This window comes from Anomaloglossus baeobatrachus, chromosome 1, assembly GCF_048569485.1.
Source record: "Anomaloglossus baeobatrachus isolate aAnoBae1 chromosome 1, aAnoBae1.hap1, whole genome shotgun sequence".
NCBI lineage: Eukaryota > Metazoa > Chordata > Amphibia > Anura > Aromobatidae > Anomaloglossus > Anomaloglossus baeobatrachus.
This window is the reverse complement of record NC_134353.1, coordinates 426,435,650-426,448,921: the sequence shown is the minus strand read 5'-3', so window position 1 is coordinate 426,448,921 and position 13,272 is coordinate 426,435,650. Positions and strand designations below refer to the sequence as shown.

At 53.9% G+C, this 13,272-nt stretch overlaps 1 non-coding gene and 1 pseudogene across 1 annotated transcript; both read left to right on the top strand.

Annotated features, from left to right (window-relative positions):
* The first annotated feature begins 12,410 nt into the window (after positions 1–12,410).
* On the top strand, positions 12,411–12,564 carry LOC142258273 (5.8S ribosomal RNA). The gene has a single exon (XR_012727736.1). It is a non-coding gene; the product is annotated as a 5.8S ribosomal RNA (ribosomal RNA).
* A 300-nt stretch (positions 12,565–12,864) lies between these two features.
* The window catches only part of LOC142258972 (28S ribosomal RNA), a 3,945-nt pseudogene continuing 3,537 nt past the window's right edge, over positions 12,865–13,272 (top strand).

Sequence of the window (13,272 nt, the reverse complement as noted above, 5' to 3'; positions counted from 1 at the left end):
TCTGGGTCATCCATTCAGCCGGTGCCCACGCTCGTTCGCCAATGCGGTCCTTTGTAAGACCGCGGCTTCACAGGGTGCTGAGGAGCCCGCGACAGAGGGTACTAGCAGAGGTGAGCAGAGCACTGGTCCAAGGAAGGAAAAGAGTGTGCCCCCCTCACTTGTGAGGCGAGCGGAACAGCGCCGGAGGGAGAGGGAGCGGGGTGTGATGACCTTGCCCTCCTCCTCGGGGGTCCCTGTGGCTGAGGATCTGGGCAACGAGCTGGATGAGGAGGAGAGAAGGATTAGAGAAGAGGAGGATGCCAACTCCTGCCTTTCTCTTCTGAGGAAGAACAGGGAGAGGGGGTGCAGGCATGGCAACAGCAACATCGTAAAAAGAAGGGTAAAAAGAGTAAAGCCAGGAGGGAGAACAGGAGGAGGGGTCTAAGACTCCTTCTTTGGAGTGGGACCCCTCCGGAACATCTATCCTGGAGAACCCTCCTGGTGAGTCATCTACCCAGTCCAGAAAACCAAAGGAAAGTTCTATTACCTCGCCTCTGGTGGTCCTCTCCAACCGGTACCAAACCCTGGATGAGAACATCCCTCCCTGCTCCGGTGGGGAGGAAGAGGGTGAGGTGCCGGGGGCTGCGGACAAGGATGTAGAGGCCTTGCGGGATGATGGCTCCCCGCCTCTGGGAGATCTCTCCCTGGAGGGGGGGATCACCCCGAAACCGCCAGACAAATTGAGTGATAGGTATATGGATGTATCAGTGTGCTTGAAGCGAATGGCCTCCTCACACAGTGAGGAGGAGTGTGTTGGTGGTAGTGGGGGTGGGAAGAAGTTGGGTGTCGAGCTTCATAATCCTTGATGGCGGCACTCACCCCGTTGACACTGGCAACCATTAATGTTTCCAGCATTAAGTCAGATGCGGCTAGATTCACGGCCTATGATTTTCTTGGCCGGTTTGATGCCGACATTTTGTTTTTGCAGGAGACCAGGTTGACTGACCAGTCAGCCTTGAAGAAAGCAAGGCAGGAGTGGACCCATGGTCCCTCCTACTGGTCTCTTGCGGCCGAGCCGTATAGCGGGGTGGCGATCCTTTTTAAGATCGCAGAGGTCACATGCCGACGGATTATCGAGCTCGAAATGGGACGGTGTCTGATTTTAGATGTGCTTATGAAGGGTCAAGAGCTTCGGCTCATCAACATCTACGGTCCCCAAACCAAGTGGGATCAGAAAAGACTCTTTATAAAGATCAAAACGTTTCTGTTTTGTAGCCGGCAGGTGGTCTTTGGAGGGGATTTTAATACTATCACAAGGCCTCGAGATAGAGGAGGTTCCAAAGACCGGCTGGCATAAGCCGGGAGATGTCCGTGAGGCACGCAAAGATCCTTCACACGCCCACCCATCTCCCATTCCTGGAAGAAAGGCCGAAACCACCCCCCGCAGGAGGATACCCACGGAGGAGCCCTCTCTTTCCAGAGGTTTTCAATATTCAGCTTTAAAAAGGTATCCACCAGAAATACCACGGGGTTGACCATATTCAACCCCCCTAGTCTCCTCGTATGGTAAGTAACCTCCCGCTTGACTAGGTTCAACCTGTTTCCCCATAAAAGCTGGAAAAACAGGCTATAAACCCTCATCCAGAGAGGTTCTGGCAAAATGCAAATACTGCCCAAATAAAGCAACACAGGGAGCAAGTAGGTTTTGCACAGGGCAACCCTTTCCCTCAGGGTCATAGTTAAACCCTCCAGCGGTCCACTCTCTGAGCGGCAATTTGAAGTCTGCCATCCCAATTTCGCGTTGGGTAATCACCCTGGCCGAATTCCACGCCTAGAATCTTGGCATATTCCTGGGGCTCCGGTAGAGTGTCCGGGAGACTAAAATCAGGCTCTCCTCAACCCAGCCAGAGACTCTCACATTTATCCTGATTGATCCTGGACCCGGAAACCTCCGAGTAGCGCTCCACGTCCGACAACACCACCTCTGCCTCCTTTTGCGAAGAGACAAAGACGGTGACATCATCCGCGTAGGCCACTGCCTTCAGCGTGGTCTCCCGTGGGCCAGGATCACCCATCCGAACCCCCCTCAAATGCCCACAATCTATCCTTCGGATGAAAGGGTCGATTGCAAAAGCATAGAGCAGTGGGCTCAGCGGGCAACCCTGGCGAACACCAGAACCCACCACAAAAAGCCGTCCAACCCAACTATTCACCAACGGGAAAGTCTCTGCCCCTTGATACAATGTTTGTAGCCAGCTAACAAACCCACCCGGCAGACCATATCTCAAGAGAGTGGACCAGAGATACTCATGATCAACCCGGTCAAAAGCTTTAGCTTGATCCAAGGACAGTAAATACCCGTTCCAAAGACCCACCCTGCCCTGCTCCACGGCCTCCCAGACACCCAGAACAGCGCTAAAAGCGCCTCGACCAGGAACAGTGCAGTGCTGGGACTCCGAAAGGAGCTCCGGTGCAAATTTCACCAACCTAGTGAAAAGCACTTTTGCCAAAATCTTTCTATCCACATTGAGGAGTGATATGGGCCTCCAATTCTCAATGTGCGATGGATCTTTACCTTTTGACAGAAGAATCAAAGCTGATCTCCTCATTGATTTTGGTAGCACGCCCGAGGAAAGGCATGCGTTAAAAGCCCTCGTCAATAACGGGACTAAAGAGTCCTTAAAGATCTTATAAAACTCGGATGGTAAGCCATCCGTACCTGGCGATTTCTTGGGCCGAAGCCCATCAATGGCCAGTTTCACTTCCTCTTCCCTGATGTCCTCTGTCAAAGCGCCAAGCGAGGGGTCTACCCCTGGCATGGGGATGGTCTCAGCCAGGAAAGTCGAAATCCCCTCTCGGTCAGGCTCCCTCCTCCCCAAGAGGTGAGAGTAGAAAGATCTGACGACTTCCAAGATCTCTGACTTGGACCGTAACAGAGATCCTGTACTATCCCTCAGACCCACAATCAGTTTACCATTCACTGATATCTTACAGTTCTTGTAGGGGTCGGGCGAGCGGTATTTCCCGAAATCCCTCTCTAAAACCAAAGATATGTGCCTATCATACTGACACCTCTTGAGCAAGGCCTTCACCCTGGAGATTTCCTCACGGTCACCCCCAGCCGAGACTAAGGTCTCGAGTTTCCTCCTCAGGCTATGATACAGGCGATCCCTCTTCAAGCTTCTGAGGTTGGCAAGCTGTCGGAAGAACCTCGCCACCCGATATTTAAACATCTCCCACCACTCTGACTCAGTGCTACAAAGGCCCAATAACGGTACCTGGCTCTGAAGAAATTCCTCAAAAGACTGTCTCACAGTTGCTTCCTCCAGGAGTGATGAATTTAGTTTCCACATGCCTCTTCCCATCCGAGGGGTCTCTGCAACATTCAGAGAAAAACATATAAGACAGTGATCAGAGAATTCCACTTCCACAACCGATAACGGTGAGAAAATGGCTTCCTCCTTTAAATAGAACCTATCTATCCTACTCCTACACTGACTGCCCCTAAAATAGGTGAACCCCGAGTGGCCTGGATCAGTCCTGATGTGGACATCAACCAGGCGAGCCTCACTAGCTACACTATTGAACGGCTGTGTATAGCTATTGCCTCCGGAGGCCACACAAAGTATTACACTTAAAAGTGTAAGGCCCCTCCCCTTCTGGCTATACACCCCCAGTGGGATCACTGGCTCACCAGTTTTGTGCTTTGTGCGAAGGAGGCAACACATCCACGCATAGCTCCACTGTTTAGTCAGCAGCAGCTGCTGACTATGTCGGATGGAAGAAAAGAGGGCCCATACGAGGGCCCCCAGCATGCTCCCTTCTCACCCCACTTCATGTCGGAGGTGTTTGTTAAGGTTGAGGTACCCATTGCGGGTACGGAGGCTGGAGCCCACATGCTGCTTCCTTCCCCATCCCTTTTTACAGGGCTCTGGGTGAAGTGGGATTCTATCGGTCTCCAGGCACTGAGGCCGTGCTCCATCCACAGCCCCTGGTATCTGCTGGACATGGAGCGGAGTATCTTCAGGGACATGGCCCTGCTACATGGAGGTACTCTGTGTCCCTGTGGGGACCGCGCAGACACACGGCAGCACTGCTGGGTGTGTTAGTGCGCCAGGGACAGCGGCGCTGTCCGCACTAGTGCCATCGCACACCACAGCGTTGCTGGGTGTGTTAGTGTATTGGGTGACTACCGCGCTAACCGCCGCTGCCATTTTTATTTAAGGCGCCGCTGGGATTTGTGGTGCGCCGGGGACTTCCGCGCCGGCCAGCACTGATATGCCGGCCGCGCTTATTAACTCGAGTCCCCGGCTTCTGGGCCTAGTCTCCCTTCGTTACCGCCCACAGGCCTGACAGTCAGGGTAGGGGCGTGACGCTGCATAGCACAGCAGCGCTGAGAGCTGGAGTATGTTTTGCATACTCCACCCCTCTCACTGTGTGCACTGTGAAACCGGATTCCCGCACTTTCTCAGGCACGCCCACGGCTTCCTTCTCTACACAGGACGCCGGCAGCCATTAGTGTCAGTTTCTGTACGAACAGAGACAAGTGTGGAAGACCCTGGCATTCTGATAGTCACACAATCGCTGCAACAGGCGTTAAGCAGCACCTGTGGTGCTAACCCCACTAGTGCAGAAGTGCACTTATAGATATGCTTGTACTATATACATTGCACTGTTTGGTCGCACGTTGTATATACCCTCCTGGATTGTGCGGAGGAGTTATCAGCATATTCTCTGTGTAAATCAAAGATGCAGAAACACATGTTTTTCTATGCAGCCGGTACAGCATGTACGGCTATACGGCCGGCAGGTTACATAGACCCCCATTGTATCCAACTCAGCCGGAGTCTCTGCTAATGGCCAGAGGATGAGGACGGTGTCTGCAGTATTTACTGACAGATTTTCTGAGACTATGGCTATGATACTAGAAGCCTAGCAGTCCGGACATGTCTCTCACAACATGGGCACTGTTGAATCATTGATCCATGGCCCCCCTCAGTGTGAACAATTAACAGCTCCGGGAATGTCACACGCATCCCAGAGTCACGGCTCTGCACAGACGTCAGTCCCAGACAGCCTAAGCGGGCTCACTATGAGCGGCCCTCGGTTTCATCAGGGTCCTAGCAGAAGGACTCTCTGTGTAATGAGGCGGAAGTAGCGGCTCAGGATTCTGATCCTGAGACCGCTCTCAATCTGGATACACCTAATGGTGACGCCATAGTGAATAATCTTATAGCGTCCATCAATAGAATGTTGGTTATTTCTCACCCAGCTCCTCCAGTGGAGGAGTCAGCTTCACGTATTTTTCTGGACCACTCTGCCTTCAGAGAGGCAGTCCAGGAACACCACACTTATCCAGATATGCGCTTCTCCAAACGGCTTAGGATACACGTTATCCCTGCCCCCTGACGTGGTCAAGGACTGGACCCAGTGTCCCAAGCGGCATCCTCCAATCTCCAGGCTTGTAGCTAGATCCATAGTTGCAGTGGGAGATGGAGCTGCACTTAAAGATGCCACTGACAGACAGATGGATCTCTGGTCTAAATCCATCTATGAGGCTGTCGGCGCACCGTTGGCTCCAGCATTCTCACCCTTGGGGCACTCCAAGCTATTTCAGCTTGTCTTACACAGATTGACACGGTTACACGTACATCTGTGCCGCAGGTGGCATCCTTAACCTCTCAAATGTCTGCATTTGTTTCTTACGCGATTCAGGTTGCCCTAGACTCTGCGAACCGTGCGGCAGTAGCCTCCGCTACTCCGTGTTTTTAAGCAGAGCCTGGTCTGCTCGTTAAGTGAATGGAAGGCAGATTCTGCTTCCAAAAAAGGGTGCTTAACCAGTTGCCTTTTTCTGCTGACCGACTGTTTGGTGAGCGTTTGGATGTAACCATTAAACAGTCCAGGGGTAAGGATTCATCCTTTCCTCAGCCCGGACACAACAAACCCCAACAGAGCAGGAGGCAGTCGGGGTTTCGGTCTTTTCGAGGCTCGGGCAGGTCCCATTTTTCCTCGTCCAATGTGGACTCAAAAGGATCAGAGGAGCTCAGATTCTTGGCGGGCTCAGTCACGCCCAAAAAAGAGACAGTCTGAAAACCCGCTTCCAAGGCGGCTTCCTCATGACTTGCGGCCTCCTCTCTCCGCATCCTCGGTCGGTAGCAGGCTCTCCCGCCTTGGCGATATTTAGCTGCCATAGGTCAATGACCGTTGGGTGTGAGACATTCTGTCTCACGGGTACAGGATAGAGCTCACTTCTCGTCCTCCAACTCGATTCTTCAGAACTTCTCCACCTCCCGGCCGAGCCGCTGCTCTTCTGCAAACAGGGTGCACTCTATAGGCAGAAAGAGTGATGACCCCCGTTCCTCTTCAGGAACAAGGTCACGGTTTTTACCCCAAATTATTTGCGGTGCCTATAAGAACGGGCCGTTCCGTCCCGTTCTGGATCTAAAACTGCTCAGCAAGCTCGTGGACACCAGGCGGTTCCGGATGGAATCCCTCCGCCATGTCATCGCCTCAATGTCCCAAGGAGATTTCCTAGCATCATTACGCATCAAGGATGCTTATCCACACGTGCCGATTGATCCAGAGCACTAGCGTTTCTACGCTTCGTTATAGGAGACGAACACCTTCTGTTCGTAGCTCTACCTTCCGGCTAGCGACAGTCCCACTGGTCTTCGCCAAGGTCAGGGCAGCAGTAGTCACAGTCCTGCACTCTCAGGGTCACTCTGTGATCCCATATTTAGACGATCTACTTGTCAAGGCACTCTCTTAGGAAACATGCCGACACTGCCCGAACGTTGCGCTGGAGACTCTCTAGAGTTTTGGGTGGATCATCAACTTTTTAAAGTCAGATCCGACCCCGACCCTATCGCTAACATATCTAGGCATGGAGTTTCATACTCTCTCAGCGATAGTGAAGCTTCCGCTAGACAAACAGCAGTCACTACGGGCTGCAATCTCTTCTTTAAGAACCAGTCGCACACATTGAGACGCCTCATGCACTTCCTACGTAAGATGGTAGCAATGGAGGCAGTTCTTTTCGCGCAGTTTCATCTGCGTCCACTACAATGTGACATTCTCCGCCAATGGGACGGGGAGTCGACCTCCCTCAACAGAGTCGTCTTTCTTTCTCAGGCGGCCAAGGAATCTCTACGGTGGTGGCTTCTTCCCACCTCATGGTCAAAAAGAAGGTCCTTCCTATCCCCATCCTGGGCGATAGTTACGACAGACGCGAGTCTATCAGGGTGGGGAGCAGTTTTTCTCCACCACAGCGCTCAGGGTACGTGGACTCAGCAAGAGTCCACCCTTCAGATCAATGTTCTTGAACACAGAGCAGTGTATCTTGCCCTACAAACCTTCCAACAGCAGCTGGAAAGCAAGCAAATCCGACTTCAGTCGGACAACTCCACAGCGGTGCCATACATCAACCACCAAGGAAGAACGCGCAACCGGCAAGCCTTCCAGGAAGTCCGGCAGGTTCTGATGTGGGTGGAAGACACGGCATCCACCATATCCACAGTTCACATCCCAGGCGTGGAAAACTAGGAAGCTGACTTCCTAAGTCGCCGGGGTGTGGCCGAAAGGGTATGGTCTCTTCACCCGGACGGGTTTCAGGAGATCTGGCGCCGCTGACAGAGGCCGGACGTCGATCTAATGGCGTCACGGCACAACAACAATGTGCCAGCTTCATGGCACGGTTTCACAATCATCGAGCTCTGGCGGCAGACGCCTTAGTTCAGCATTGGTCGCAGTTCCAGCTACCTTATGTGCCACCTCTGGCATTGTTGCCCAGAGTGCTGCGTTAGATCAGGACCGACTGCGGCCGCGCCATCCTCGTCGCTACAGATTGGCCGAGGATGTTGTGGTTCCCGGTTCTGTGGTGCCTCACGGTAGGCTAACCGGGGGCACTACCAGACCAATCAGACTGGCTGTCTCAAGGGCCATTCTTCCATTTGAATTCTACGGCCCTCAACCTGATGGTGTGGCATTGAGTCCTGGAACCTAGTGTCGTCAGGATTACCTCAGGACGTGGTTGCCACCATGAGACAGGCTAGCATACCAACGTCCGCCAAGATTGACCACAGGACGTGGAAGATATTCTTATCTCGGTGCTCGGCGCAGGGTGTTTCTCCCTGGCCGGTTGCATCGTCTATGTTTCCTTCCTTCCTGCAATCTAGGTTGGAAAAAGGGTTGTCGCTCAGTTCCCTTTAGGGACAAGTCTCAGCGCTATCTGTATTTTTTCAGAAACGACTTCCTCAGGTACGCACGTTCCTACGGGGAGTTTGTCTTCTCAGCACTCCGTACAGGCGGCCGTTAGAGCCCTGGGATCTGAACAAGGTTCTAATTGCTCTCCAGATGCCGCCTTTCGAGCCTTTGAAAGAGGTCTCCCTTCCCGCTTTTCTCGGGAAGTGGCCTTCTAGTAACGGTCTCGTCTCTTAGGAGAGTTTCCGAGCTAGCAACGCTCTCATACAAATCTCCCTTCCTGGTCCTTCACCAGGACAGGGTAGTTCTGCGTCCGATTCCGGAATTTCTCCCTAAGGTGGTATCCCACTTTCATATCAATCAGGATATCACCTCACCTTCTTTGTGTCCTCGTCCAGTCCATCAATTTCAGAAGGATTTGCATCTGTTGGTTCTGGTTTATGTTACCCCAGTTCTTAAGGTCATCCGCCGGTGGGGTCTGGGGGTGTGGGAGGTCAGGACTCTGTCGAGGAGATTACTCAACGAGAGGATCTTAGCTACTCATTTCCGGGCCCCTCTGGTCCTCAGGGATTGCCCGAGCCGGGATCTGGAGGCAGGGCTGGGTCTATTGAATTCCAAGAGGATCCCCGAGAAGTTTTGGGACTTGGCTTGGCGTTGCTTCCTGGGTAAGCTATATGTGAGGGACAATTTGAAGTACAGGAACTCCGATGACAGAGATTGTCCTCGTGAGACTTGTGTGGGCATACTGGAAAGTATGGACCACTTCCTGCTTCATTGTCCCTTTAATATAGAGGTTTACAAACGGGTAGGGATTTCCATGGGTTGGCCTCGGCTGGCCAGTCTTTCCTATGCCGAGTGGGCCTATGGTGCATTCAGAGAACAGGGTGGAAGGGATCTGACCACTTTGTTCCTAGTTAGTATAGTGATTAGGTACTTCACATGGAATGCACGATCTTTAGTTTCGACGGATAGCAAAATCCTCCAAGTAGAAGACGTGGTGAGTAGCATTCTTGGTGACCTGGCAAAGGTACACTCCCTGGAGTTTGAGCGGTCTGGTGCATCGAGGGCCTCTCGCCTGTGGAGGGGCTTCTCATTCCGGGTGCACTGACCGTTAGGACTTCAGTATCCTTCCCTTCCAATTCTATTCCTTCCCTCCCTTCCCTATTTCCTTCCTCTTTTTCCTTCTCCTCTCCTGGTGATGGGTTAACTTTCTCACCCTAGGTTTTTGTTTTATTAAAACTTGAACTATGAGAAGGGTTTGCAGACACGGTTCTTGAGTCTTAAGGTTTTTGTTTTCGATATTGTGTACTAATGTTTGTTTCTTTGTCTTTCAGATTGTCAGGTGAAAAGTGTAGTGGTGTAGTAAGGGTTTGGGCGGGGGGTTATTTTATGGGGGGAGGGGGGAGGGGGTGTTCATAAGGACCGGAGGCCCGGCTCGGTCCCCCAGTCTGGGGAGAACTTTGGGGGATCCCCTCAAGCTCGGATGAACTTATCTTTGGAACTTGGGAGCTGGGCAGCCGGATGGTGGTGGTATAGTTAGAGATGTTATTGTAGGGTTTTAATTGTGTGTTTTGTGTGTTTGGAAAAAAAAAAAAAAATATATATATATATATATAATATATATATATATATATATATATAATTTTTTGCCAAGTTGTGCTTATTTTCTTTTATGCTTTATATGTACATATTTGTTATTGTATATATTGTATATGGTGGGTATGGTAGTAAGGGCAGTAGAACTGTGGTTTGGATGGTTGTGATGTTTTTGTTACTGGGTACGGACTGGAATGTAAATATGGTTTTATTGTTATTGTATATATCTACTTTTTATTTAATAAAAGACTTCCAGCTCCGGTAGCGTACACTAAAGCTGCTGCAGTTAAAAAGCTCATAGTTGGATCTTGGGATCAAGCTGGCGGTCCATCGTGAGGCGTGCTACCGCCAGTCCCAGCCCCTTTGCCTTGGTGCGCCTCCCCAATGCTCTTGACTGAGTGTCCCGGGGGCCAGAAGCATTTACTCTGAAAAACATAGAGTGTTCAAAGCAGGCAGCCACGCCTGAATACTCCAGCTAGGAATAATGGAATAGGACTCTGGTTCTATTTTGTTGGTTGTCGGAACTGGGGCCATGATTAAGAGGGACGGCCGGGGGCATCCGTACTGCGCCGCTAGAGGTGAAATTCTTGGACCGGCGCAAGACGAACCAAAGCAAAAGCATTTGCCAAGAATGTTTTCATTGATCAAGAATGAAAGTCGGAGGTTCGAAGACGATCAGATACCGTCATAGTTCCGACCATAAATGATGCCAACTGGCGATCCGGCGGCGTTATTCCCATGACCCGCCGAGCAGCGTCCGGGAAACCAAAGTCTTTGGGTTCCGGGGGGAGTATGGTTGCAAAGCTGAAACTTAAAGGAATTGACGGAAGGGCACCACCAGGAGTGGAGCCTGTGGCTTAATTCGACTCAACACGGGAAACCTCACCCGGCCCGGACACGGAAAGGATTGACAGATTGAAAGCTCTTTCTCGATTCTGTGGGTGGTGGTGCATGGCCGTTCTTAGTTGGTGGAGCGATTTGTCTGGTTAATTCCGATAACGAACGAGACTCCGGCAGGCTAACTAGCTACGCGACCCCCCGCGGTCCGCGTCCAGCTTCTTAGAGGGACAAGTGGCGCTCAGCCACGCGAGATCGAGCAATAACAGGTCTGTGATGCCCTTAGATGTCCGGGGCTGCACGCGCGCTACACTGAACGGACCAGCGTGTGTCTACCCTTCGCCGACAGGTGCGGGTAACCCGCTGAACCCCATTCGTGATGGGGATCGGGGATTGCAATTCTTCCCCGTGAACGAGGAATTCCCAGTAAGTGCGGGTCGTAAGCTCGCGTTGATTAAGTCCCTGCCCTTTGTACACACCGCCCGTCGCTACTACCGATTGGATGGTTTAGTGAGGTCCTTGGATCGGCCCCGCCGTGGTCCGCCAAGACCCTGGCGGAGAGCCGAGAAGACGATCGAACTTGGCTATCTAGAGGAAGTAAAAGTCGTAACAAGGTTTCCGTAGGTGAACCTGCGGAAGGATCATTAACGAGAGAGAGCGCGAACGGCCTGCGCCGTCTCGCCCAGCGACCCCCCAAGGAGGCGCGGGGCTGGAAGCTCGCGGTTTTTCTCGGTGGAGGAAACCCGACTTCGGCCCCGCTGGTGCTCCCCCCACGCGGCAGGGTGACAGCGCAGAGGGGTCCCTTCCCTCCCGCTGCCCGCCTCCCGCAGGAAAAAAAAGAAGCGACCCGTGTGTCGCAGGCCGTCCCGAGTACCGCTCGCCTGCGTGAGCTCGTACCCCACTACGGGGTCGGGACCGGGCGGTAGCTTGAGAAGCCTCGAGCCCTCCTCTGTTCCCATCCCCGTCGGAGGGAGGGATGGTGGGACGGTGGAGGCCGAGCGCCCGGGACAACAGGGCTCTCTCTGAGAGGAACACCCCCCGTCCCACGCTGTGATTTTGCGGCCGACCGATGGTGACCAGAGGGAAGAAAAACTACCCGCGCGTCAGAGGCCGTCCCAGGTACCGTGAGCCCGCGTGAGCCTGCACTCCCCCTCCGGGGTCGGGATCGGGTGGCAGGTTGAGAAGCTTCGAGCCCTCCTCTGCTCCCCTCCCCGTCGGAGGGAGGGACGTCGGAGACCGAGCGCCTGGGACAACAGGACCCGCTCCAAGAGGAACATCCCCCATCCCATGCTGTTTTTTATGCCCTTGTGGCTGACTGACGCAAACTAGAGGGAAAAAAACGAGCGTGGATCACGAGCGAGCGGCCCGCGCCGTCTCGCCGATCGACCGACCCCCTGGAGGGCTTGAAGCATGCGGTTCTTCTCTTACCCCCTGATGCGGTGGTGGAGGGAACCCGACTTCTGCCCCGTCGGCGCTCCCCCTCCCCACACGGCAGGGGATGGCGCGGAGGGGTCCCTTCCCTCCTGCCAGCCGCAGGAAAAAAAGAGGCGACCCGTGCATCGCAGGCCATCCCGGGTACCGCTCGCCTGCATGAGCCCGCACCCCACTCCGGGGTCGGGACCGGGCAGTAGGTCGAGAAGCCTCGAGCCCTCCTCCGTTCCCCTCCCCATCGGAGGGAGGGATGGTGGAGGCCGAGCGCCCGGGACAACAGGGCCCCCTCCGAGAGGAAAACCGCCCGTCCCATACTGTTTTTTTACACCTTTGCGGCTGACCGACGCTAACCAGAGGAAAAAAAAACGAGCGCAACGCGGTGGATCACTCGGCTCGCGCGTCGATGAAGAACGCAGCTAGCTGCGAGAATTAGTGTGAATTGCAGGACACATTGATCATCGACACTTCGAACGCACCTTGCGGCCCCGGCTTTACCCCGGGGCTACGCCTGTCTGACGGTCGCCCCCGCGGCGCTGCTGGGGTTCGGAAGGAAGAGGAAGGGGGGTCCCAGACCTCTATACTGTATCCTTGCGTCCTCTCAAAGCCGGACCCGCCCCCGCCCCGGCAATCGGGAGAGCGTAGCGAGGCTGTCTGTGGCGTCACAGGGCTGCCTCCGGTCGTTCCCCCTACGGCGGCGGGGGTGGAACGGCGCGGTCCATGGAGAAAAGAGGCCTGAGGAACAGAAAACGACCGGCGTGTCGTGGTGTGTCGTTTCTCTTTCCCGCCTGGCCTCCGCCCTCCCCGGGACTCTGACTCGACTAAAGACCTCAGATCAGACGTGGCGACCCGCTGAATTTAGGCATATTACTAAGCGGAGGAAAAGAAACTAACCAGGATTCCCTCAGTAACGGCGAGTGAAGAGGGAAGAGCCAAGCGCCGAATCCCCGTCTGCCTGGCGGGCGTCGGGAAATGTGGTGTACGGGAGACCGGACCACCCCGGTGTCGCTTGGGGGCCCGAGTCCTTCTAAGAGGGGCCCCAGCCCGTGGACGGTGGTAGGCCGGTAGCGGCCCCCGGCGCGGCAGGTCCCGGTCTGCCCGGAGTCGGGTTGCTTGTGAATGCAGCCCAAAGCGGGTGGTAAACTCCATCTAAGGCTAAATACCGGCGCGAGACCGACAGCAGACAAGTACCGTGAGGGAAAGTTGAAAAAAACTTTGAAGAGAGAGTTCAAG